Source organism: Curcuma longa, unplaced genomic scaffold, assembly GCF_044706935.1.
Source record: "Curcuma longa cultivar G26 ecotype Majalengka, Jawa Barat unplaced genomic scaffold, ITB_CL_G26_1.1 contig_6208, whole genome shotgun sequence".
NCBI classification, from domain to species: domain Eukaryota; kingdom Viridiplantae; phylum Streptophyta; class Magnoliopsida; order Zingiberales; family Zingiberaceae; genus Curcuma; species Curcuma longa.
Genome location: NW_027434598.1, coordinates 5,290 through 15,285, shown reverse-complemented (window position 1 = coordinate 15,285; position 9,996 = coordinate 5,290). Strand labels below are relative to the sequence as shown.

General features: G+C 39.5%; 2 long non-coding RNA genes across 3 annotated transcripts; both read left to right on the top strand.

Moving 5' to 3' along the window:
• Positions 1-762: 762 nt before the first annotated feature.
• LOC141819428 (uncharacterized) lies at positions 763-1,403 on the top strand. The gene is made up of 3 exons (XR_012601065.1): positions 763-823; positions 1,017-1,152; positions 1,237-1,403. It is a non-coding gene; the product is annotated as an uncharacterized LOC141819428 (long non-coding RNA).
• Positions 1,404-2,786: 1,383 nt separating this feature from the next.
• Positions 2,787-4,017, top strand: LOC141819429 (uncharacterized). 2 transcript variants are annotated; one of them, XR_012601067.1, is made up of 4 exons: positions 2,787-2,837; positions 3,488-3,574; positions 3,678-3,735; positions 3,826-4,017. It is a non-coding gene; the product is annotated as an uncharacterized LOC141819429 (long non-coding RNA). The 2 variants fall into 2 exon arrangements; XR_012601066.1 differs by lacking the exon at positions 2,787-2,837 and having other exon boundaries at positions 3,432-3,574.
• Positions 4,018-9,996: the final 5,979 nt, after the last annotated feature.

Here is a 9,996-nt window from a genome sequence, read left to right as displayed (position 1 = left end):
CACTACTAGAAAAATGTTAATAGACAACGCCCCAAAGACAATGTTTTTTAGCAAAAGCGTTGTGGTATTTCAATTTACAACGTTTTTAGTCAAAAGCGTTGTCTTTTGAAATCAAAAGACAACGTTTGTACAGAAAGCGTTGTCTATTAGCGTTTATTTTGGGTCAACCACAACACTTTACAAAAGCGTTGTCGAAAACGTTGTCTTTTAGCGGATTTTTTGCTAAAGACAACGCTTTTAAAAGTATTGTCGTTTAGTGTTGTCGTTGATGGTTTATATCCAGGGTTTTTTATCGGGCGAGTCCGCGATTTCCTTCGTACGCCTCCCTCTTCTCTCCCGCACCATTTTCGTCCCTCTCCCGCTCTCGCACCTCTAGCTCGTCTTCTCCCGCGCGCCCCATTTTCGTGCCTCTCCCACCCCCTCTCGCACCTCTAGCTAGTAGCTACTCTTCTCCCGCCCCCCCCCCCCCTTTCGTGCCTCTCCTCTTCTCCCGTCCCTTTCGCACCTCTAGCTCCTCTTCGCGCCGTTGTGAAGAGGCGAAATCATACTCAAATTATATTTCACTTTGATCGTTTCAGGAAATGGTTGAGGGAGAAGATGATGGTAGTGATGATGAAGATGAGAGTTCAGATGAAGAGGAAGAAGCTACTCCTAAGAAGGTTAGTAATTTTCTATAGCATTGTTTTGGTTAGCACTTGGGTGTGCTCGATATGAATGCACATGTGGCAGGTTGAAGTGGGCAAGAAAAGGCCTGCTGAAAAGAAAGCTCCTATTCCAGAAAAGAAAGCAAAGCTGATTTCCCCTGATGAAAAACAGAAAACAGGTATGTTAACCCCATGTTCTTTAACTCTTGTGGAAGGGAATAATGTGAAAGGGAATTCATTTGTGTTGACACCCTTAAACCTGTGTTAAACTTGTTGAGAGTTGGCTCGATACCATATCTATTCATCGATAACAACAACCAACTTGTTAGTTTCATTTGATCTCTATTTTGTAATGATAAAGCATTGCTGTAGTTGCTGATGGAAAGAAAGATGGTCACGTTGCAACTCCATTTCCAGCTAAACAAGGTAAGACTCCAGCAAATAGCGACAAGTCAAAGCAGCAAACCCCTAAATCTACTGGTTCAGTCGCCTGCAAGTCCTGCAGCAAGTATGCTCTCCATTCTTATATCTCTTGCTGTGCAATTTATCAATAATAATGGAATTGTTATAATTTTGCCTTGTTTGTTTTCAGAACCTTCAACTTTGAGAATGCTCTACAATCACATACCAAAGCAAAACACTCTACTGGAAATTGACATTGATGATTGATATTGTCTCTTCATTTTGAGCCTACTTTTAGATTAACTATGTCTCAGTGTTGTTGAATTTGAGCATTGCTCTAGTACTTTATTTGAGTTAGTCTGCTTTTGCCTTTTTATTTTCCAATGATTTGTTGAGGTTCCACATTTTTCAATTTCGAAGCACATTGCTATTTTTATTTTTTAATATAAAGTGCAAATTAAATTTAATGGTCTTTAAGCATTAAATGTGGAAGTTTAATTTTTGATTTATATCATTTTATTTTAAAATTTTTATTTTATTATTTTGGTTTATTTCTTGATTTTACTCAATGGTTTTACATAAGAAGATAATTATTTTAAACCCTGATTAAAATTTAATAATTACTCCCATAACTTTTCAGGTATTATAAAAAAGTTGATACATTTGATAATTTAAAAGTAAGAAGTGTAATTTGAATATTTAGAAATTTAAATGTGTGCTGCATAAATTGCCCAATGCTCTTCGATGATGAAAATAAAACGTTAATAAGTTTTAAAAGGCAGATGTGATTTTTTTCTCTAAAATAAAAAAATTAAAACCTGACACGGATATGAGTTAGCAATTCGGGTCAATTATCAATCATTATTCGACCCGAAAAGTCTGGTTTCGGATCCGAATCGGTAGTGTTGTTCCCTTTAAATTCTCCTAAACCCTAAATGGTCCACTCCTTTCTTCTCTCACTCATCGCCCTCGCCCTTGCAGCCATTTCTCTCGCTCTCGTCATCTCGCACGATGGCAATGGAGTTTTGGGGTATATACTCTCCTATCGCTTCATGTATTTTCGGATTATACTGTTTGATTCCTGTTCGTTTCGATCCTACTGATGTATATCGTCTCTTGTTCGCTTCATGTTCTGTGTCTTGATTGATCTGCAATTTTTAAGGTTTGGAAGTTCAACCTGGTCAAAGGTCATTCCTGGCAAGAACAAATTCTTGCATCTTTCCCAGGTTCTAACACCGGCTTTTATTAGACAGCATAGGGAGTTATTCTAAATCAAGTTATGATAACAAAGATTAAATTTGCTTCTGTAGATATCTCTTGGAGAGATAAAGAAGGAGAAAGGTGCAGAGGGTGCGTCAGTATTTGTGGAATTTGATGACAAAAAGCTGGTTCTTGGAACTCTATCTGCTATCAAGTGTGCTCAAATTCAATATGATTTGGATTTTGAGAAAGAATTTGAACTATCTCATGGTTCAAAGAATACAAGTGTCTATTTCTTGGGCTATAAGATTGCAGTACTTGTAGAGAGTGACGAATATCCTTTGGATTAATGTTGTTAAATTACTCGTTAGCAAACACTGATGTTACATGGTTTTAAGTTTTGATTCCCTTGACTGGCCGTTTCTTTCTTTTGGATATACCATCTCTGATCCATTCAGTAAGTTTCTGTTTATTTTTTTTAAATTTCTTTCTTATTTGATGCACTTACTGAGATTATAACCCTCTGTAATAAATCCTCAGATAGCTAATCTGAATCAGACGACGAGAATCCACAGGATGTACCCATCAGCGGTACAATTTTGCGATATATATTTTGGTTTCTTCTTTTGTTCTTGATTCTAATTTTGTATATCATTAACCTGTTATTGCTATTTATTTACTTTTGTTCGATTCACACTTTGTGGTTGTCTATAATGAAAAGTCCAATAGCATAATGGTTTGGCATTAGATGATACTTTTGTTCTAAGGCAATACATTTTTTCTACATTAGCATTAGATGATAAAATTAGTTGTAGGTTCCAATAGATGATAGAATGAGAGAATAATTTGAGACATTATGAATATGTTCAAAGACAATAAGTTATGTAGTCAGAAGCCTTAAGGGATAAAGGGTGATCAAAAACAAATATTACAAAAAGGAATAAAAAATGCTTTAATTGATTTGATTACTAGTAATATTTCCTTGTGTAGGGCTAACAGAGAGATGAGATTTGTGTAATTGACCCAAATAGCTGGGACAAACGTGGATTAAAGATGATAATGGTCTTAATCATGCTTTTTAAGATAAATCTACATGTCAGAGTATAGTTTCAGATAATTGATATTATTTTAATAAAATTTTATTATTCTTATTCAAATCACTTCAAATAAACCATTTATCATTTTGCAAAGTCAGTGTTGATTGTTTTTCCAATTAACTTAATCTATATGTGTGTTCATAGTTTAAGGCAGCTGAGTACACTCGGGCAGAAATTGATGAGGTGCGTTCCGAAGTGGCAGACTGTATACAAGATCATATTTATGAGTAGGTATGGAATGCTGATCTCCATAATTCCATTTATTTGTAATAAATATATTTGTTTGTGATTAATTCTGCTGCTGTTGTTGTGTATGGAATGCTGATCTCCATAGTTCATTGTGTATAATTCTGCTGTTTGTGATTAATTCCGCTGCTGCTGTTTATGAGTAGGTATGAAATGCTGATCTCCATAGTTCATTGTGTATAAATCTGCTGCTGTTGTGCCCATATTTTGGATAAATTAGTATTATCTTTTGGTAGGCTGGTATTTGGTAGATGGACCTGTTCTATTTCTGCTGCTGTTACTTGGTGATGCTAATGTTGTGCCCATACTTGGTGATGCACTTGCTGTTACTTGGTGTTGCTAATGTTGTGATGCACCTGTTCTATTTCTGCTGCTGTTGGAGGATATTCTGTTGCATTGAAACCTTTGTTATGGACCTGCTGCTGTTAATTATGTGAATTTAAATTATATTGTTTGAGGAAATCAATATAATTCTAAATTCTAAAGTTTTTGACTTTGTGATTCTCAGGTCTTAGAATGGCTTTCAACCCACTAGCCGTTATTCTCAAAGAAAATAAACTTACTGGTCCTAACTACATAGATTGGAAACGCAACTTGGACATTGTCTTGACTGCGGAGGAGTACAAGTTTGTACTTCTCCAGGAATGTCCTAGCTTACCTGATAAGGATGCGACTGAAGAAGAGATAGAGAGACATAGGAAGTGGATGAAGGCAGATGAGATGGCGCGGTGTTACATTTTGGCATCTATGTCAAATGTGCTGCAACATCAGCATCAGGCCATGCCTACTGCCTATGACATGATGCTCAATCTCAAGGAACTCTTCGGGCATCAGAATCGAGCTGCTAGGCAAGAGGCAATGAGAAACTTAATGACGACCACCATGAAGGAGGGGACACCCGTGAGGGAACACATCCTTAAGATGATGGCTCATTTGAATGAGATAGAAGTCCTTGGAGGAGAAATCGATGGGGAAACCCAGGTCGATATTATTCTTCAAACACTGCCCAAGAGTTTTGAGCAGTTTCGCCTGAACTATAACATGAATAAAAGGCTTTATTCATTGGCGGAACTACTGACAGAACTCCAGGCGGCAGAAGGACTATTTCGTCAAAGTTCTCAAGTTCACATTGCTGAGAAGGTATCTGCTTCTAAGCCGAAAGGAAAGAAGAAGAAGAAACCAGCTGGTTCGGCAAAGACGGTGAATGGACCTCGAGTGGCTGGGCCACACACAGGTGTAAAGAAGCCAAAGGGCAAGTGCTTTACATGCAAGCAGTCTGGACATTGGAAGGCGGATTGTCCTCACAAAAAGGAGAACAAGAAAGGTATATCCTTTTCTTTAGTCGTTGAAACATGTTTAGCGGTGCTATCTACCAGTACCTGGTGTGTAGATACAGGAGCCACTGATCATGTCTGCAATACCTTGCAGGGGTTCCAGGAAACCCGACGACTGCGTGAAGGGGAGATTACCGTCTACATGGGCAATGCTACAAAGGTGGCAGCTGTTGCAGTGGGAGACGTCTATTTATCTTTTGATAGAAATAGAATTTTGGTTTTAAGAAATTGTCTTTATGTACCAACTTTTAGAAAGAATTTAATTTCAGTTTCTAAATTGTTTCTGGATGGATATTCTGTTTCTTTTGATGATAAAGTTATTATCAAGAAAAATAGGGTTAATATCTGTTCTGGTACATTGGTTGGCAATTTATACATTTTAAATCCAATAACTCCCACAATGCAACAAGTAGAATCTAATAGCACATCTACTAACCTTAAGAGAAAAGAACCTTCACAAATGAACCAAACATATCTTTGGCATCTAAGGTTAGGTCATATTAACTTGAGTAGAATTCAAAGGTTGGTAGCCGATGGACCCTTGGGTTCACTGGCAGTTGAAAATTTCCCAACTTGTGAATCCTGCTTGGAAGGTAAAATGACCAAGAGGCCTTTCAAGGCTAAGGGGTATAGAGCCAAAGATGTGTTAGAACTGGTTCACTCTGATTTGTGTGGTCCTATGAATCCCTCACTCCCATTCCCTCTCCCTCCACTCCACTCACTTCACTCCCACCACTCACCTCACGCCACCGTGAAAACCTCCACTCACATCCACAACGCCTCAACCCAACACCACCGACCACACACCAGCCCCCTTCCACTCAGCTCACGCCACCTCCTTCAGCCCTCACTCATCCAACGCCAGCAGCCCCCAAACCCACTCCACAGCAGCCTCAGCAACCAAACGTCCCACATCAGCAGCCACCTACGAACGCTCCAGCCGGTCGGATAGAGCCTAGCAGCCCCAATCCATCAGCAACCTCCAATCACAGTCATCTGCGGAAGCTTTAGCCGGTCGGATAGAGCCAAGCATCCCCTCATTCCTTCCTGCGCGAGTGAACAACACACAATTCCAACAAATTCCAGCATTTTCCAGCTTCCTTTTATTTGATTGTTCTTTCTTTTGATGTCAATTTAGCTCCCTTACAATTGCTACTTTGTTACTTTGTTAGTTGTTACTTTCTTCTATCCAGGCAAGAGGTGGTTTCGAATACTTCGTCTCTTTTATAGACGACTATTCGAGATATGGATACATTTACCTGATGCGCCGCAAGTCTGAGTGCTTTGATAAATTCAAAGAGTACAAGGCTGATGTGGAGAAACATCATGGTAAAAGTATCAAGACACTACGGTCTGATCGTGGTGGAGAGTACCTCTTAGGAGAGTTTAGGAATTACTTATCAGAGGCTGGGATTCAATCCCAATTGTCCGCACCTGGTACACCCCAACAGAACGGTGTGGCGGAACGAAGGAATAGGACTCTTATGGAAATGGTTAGGTCAATGATGAGTTATTCAGAGTTACCAAATTCGTTCTGGGGATATGCTCTGGAAACAGCCGCATATATTCTGAACTTGGTACCTTCTAAGTCAGTACCTTCTACTCCCACAGAATTGTGGACTGGGCGTAAACCTAGTCTAAGACACATTCGGATTTGGGGGAGTCCAGCACATGTGCTGAAGGGAGAAGCTGATAAGTTGGAATCACGTACAGAAGTTCGTCTGTTTGTGGGTTATCCTAGAGGAACGAAAGGTGGTTTGTTTTATAGTCCTAAAGATCAGAAGGTCATCGTTAGCACGAATGCCCGATTTTTAGAAGAGGACTATGTAATGAACCACAAGCCCACGAGTAAAATTGTTCTTGAGGAAGTTAGAGGAGATACACCCACTTCAGTACCAATAGTGCAAGATGAGATACCACAAGTAACTGCACCGCGTGTCACAGAAAATGCACAAGAACAGGTGGTGCCTCGTCGTAGTGGGAGGGTTGTTAGACAACCTGATAGATTCATGTTCTTGGGAGAGTCCTCGGACTTGGTCCTTGGTGAACATGAAGCTGATCCCTGGACTTATGACGAAGCACTCCAAGATAAAGATGCAGCATCTTGGCAAAGTGCAATGAATTCTGAAATAGAATCCATGTATTCTAATAAAGTCTGGGAGCTTGTAGAGCCAGCAGATGGTGTAAAAGCCATCGGATGCAAGTGGGTCTATAAAAGAAAGAGAGGAATAGACGGGAAGGTGGAAACCTTCAAAGCAAGGCTTGTTGCGAAAGGGTATACTCAGAAAGAGGGAATCGATTATGAGGAGACCTTTTCGCCGGTAGCTATGCTTAAGTCTATAAGGATTCTCTTATCTATTGCTGCTCATATGGATTATGAGATTTGGCAAATGGATGTCAAGACAGCTTTCCTTAACGGAAGTCTTGAAGAAAACATCTATATGAAGCAACCAGAGGGATTCATTGAAAAAGGCAAAGAGCATCTTGTATGCAAGCTTAATCGGTCCATTTATGGACTGAAGCAAGCTTCTGTTGGCGATCTGGATCTCCGTTCTGCGATCCGGATTCTATCCGCTCCGAAGAGCATAGAACCCCACAGAACAAAAATTTGAATCCCGCCTTGGATCAATTGACAAAGTCTATAAGGAAGACAAAATCAATTGATCCTTCAGGATCGCCGATTCCTAATTATTATCTACGGTTTACTAAATATTTTTCTAGTAAATTAAAACTTGCGGAAATAAAATAATTTACCAGAACCTTTTGTCGACCTCGCTGCCTTCCGCTGTATTCCTGTCTTCTTCCTGGACGTTGGGTGGACAACGCTCCTCCAGGAACTAAGGAACTGCAACACTTCTGGATGAAGAACTGGATCTCCTTCTCTTCTTCTCGCAGCAACTTCGCCTTGTCTCTTCCCTTTTGCTAGGACCGGCCACCACCTTGAAGGAAGAGGTTCGGCCACCTCTAGGGAAGAAGGAGAAGGGGCGGTGGAAGAGGAAAATAAAAGAGGAAGGAAGAAGAAGGAGAGGGGGGGCGGCACAAGAAGAAGGCTAGGGTTTGGGAAGGAGGGCGCCGGCCACCTCTCTCTCCTCTTTGTTAATTAGTTGCCGCCCACCCACCCCTTAATGCCCTCCTTTTATAGCTTTGTGCCCAAGACCAAGCACCCCTTTCTTAGCCATTAAGAAATAATTTAAATTAGAATTAATTCCATGAATTATTTCCAATTATAAAAATTTCTTAAATCTAGGCCTCTAGATTAGCTTGCTTGGTTTCTAGCCGTTAGATCTTTATGGAAATAACAAAAATAATTATTTCCATCTTTATCTAATTATGGCCGGCCATTAAAAGAATTATTTCCATGAATTAATTCTTTTAAAAGGAATTATTTCCATAATTAAAAGAATAAAACTTAACCGAAAAGATCTCATCCATCGGATGCAACTTGATCTCATCTAACGGTTACGTTATAATCTCTTTTAATTTAACTTGATCTCTTCGATCCAATGGCCATGATTCCTTGCTTGGGCGTGTGGTTCAATGAACCAGCTCTGGTTCACCTCGTGAACCGGTTCTTCCTTCCAAAGAGAATTAAAACCGAACCGGATAGATCTCGTCCATCGGAGACGACTTAATCTCATCCAACGGTTCTAATCTATTCTCTTTTATTCCTCTTTATTTATTTCGATCCAATGGATGCAACTTGATCTAATCCCACGGATACAAGTTGATCTCATCCATTAACTCATCCTACGGTTGAGAACCAATCTCATCCAACGGTCGAGATTCAATCTCATCCGACGGCTGAGAACTAATCTCATCCGATTGATTGCATCCTTTTGAAGATGTCTTTAGGCTACAGCGGGGACCTCGAGGAGGTATTAGATCTGGCCTTCTGATGGGTTTCGGATCCCGTATTCAACCCCGAATACACACCTACATCCATCAATAACGATCCATTCCACTAGAGGATCATTATTGCACTACCAATCTAATCCCCAAATTACATTTTGGGTTCCTTCTTATTATATTATGCATTGCTCCCCGTGTTTAAGATATCGTATGTCCGTCAATTATCTGAGTTCACTGACAACTCAATAATCGACATCTAGGACCTTGAATAGTACCACTCAACCTCATTGTCAGTCGGACCAAGTCCACTTGCAAGATTTTGACTTGACAATCCTTATGAGCTATCCAAGGGGACATCATCAACCCTACTGGGACACGGATTCCTTCTGTAATTAATGGCACACCGTATAGATAGCAACATCACCCAACTTACCGGGAATAATTGATCTGACGCAAAGATCTCACCCTTTGGTAAATCAAAGCAATAATTACTACCTATAGGTGCCCATTTATTACATCGGGATTAAGAGTGCATAATTCCTAATAACAGAGGTCTTGTTCAATTTGTGAGTCAGAGTAAATTGAACAACCTCAATGGTCCTACTCAATACACACAAAGTGCACTAGTGTAATTCTACAGTCAAGACATTTGACCAAAACATGATTTCTTATTTCATAAATGTTTATACAAAAGACCTAGTCTTTTCAGTATACTTCCTAACAGTTTAGATCGATAGATCAAAATGCCCGATAAGTTGGGAAGAAGTATTATGTACATGGTGTGTTGTTGATTATAGAAGGAAACTATGTCAATGAGTATCGATATAGGAAAACCTTTCTTGGAGTTCTGCATGCTAAAATGAGCTAGGATAGTATCGATATAGGAAGCTTGGGATAAGCACAACATCCTTTTCTTGCGATCCCTTATAACTTTGATCCCAAGAATATGTGCGCATTCTCCTAAGTTCTTCATATCGAACTGCTTGGACAATCATATCTTTACGTCTGATAATTTTTTAACATTGTTGCCAATGAGTAATGTAATACCCATAATTTTCCTTCAATAATTCCTTGATGTTGATGAATGATAGCTTAAGGAAAATTTAGTAAAATTACTAAATGGGCCTTGATGTTAAATGGGCTTTTAGCTTTAATGGGCCATTAGTAGGATTTTTCCTAATGAGTTTTATGGTTTAAATGTTTTCCTAATGGGCTTCTCTTATA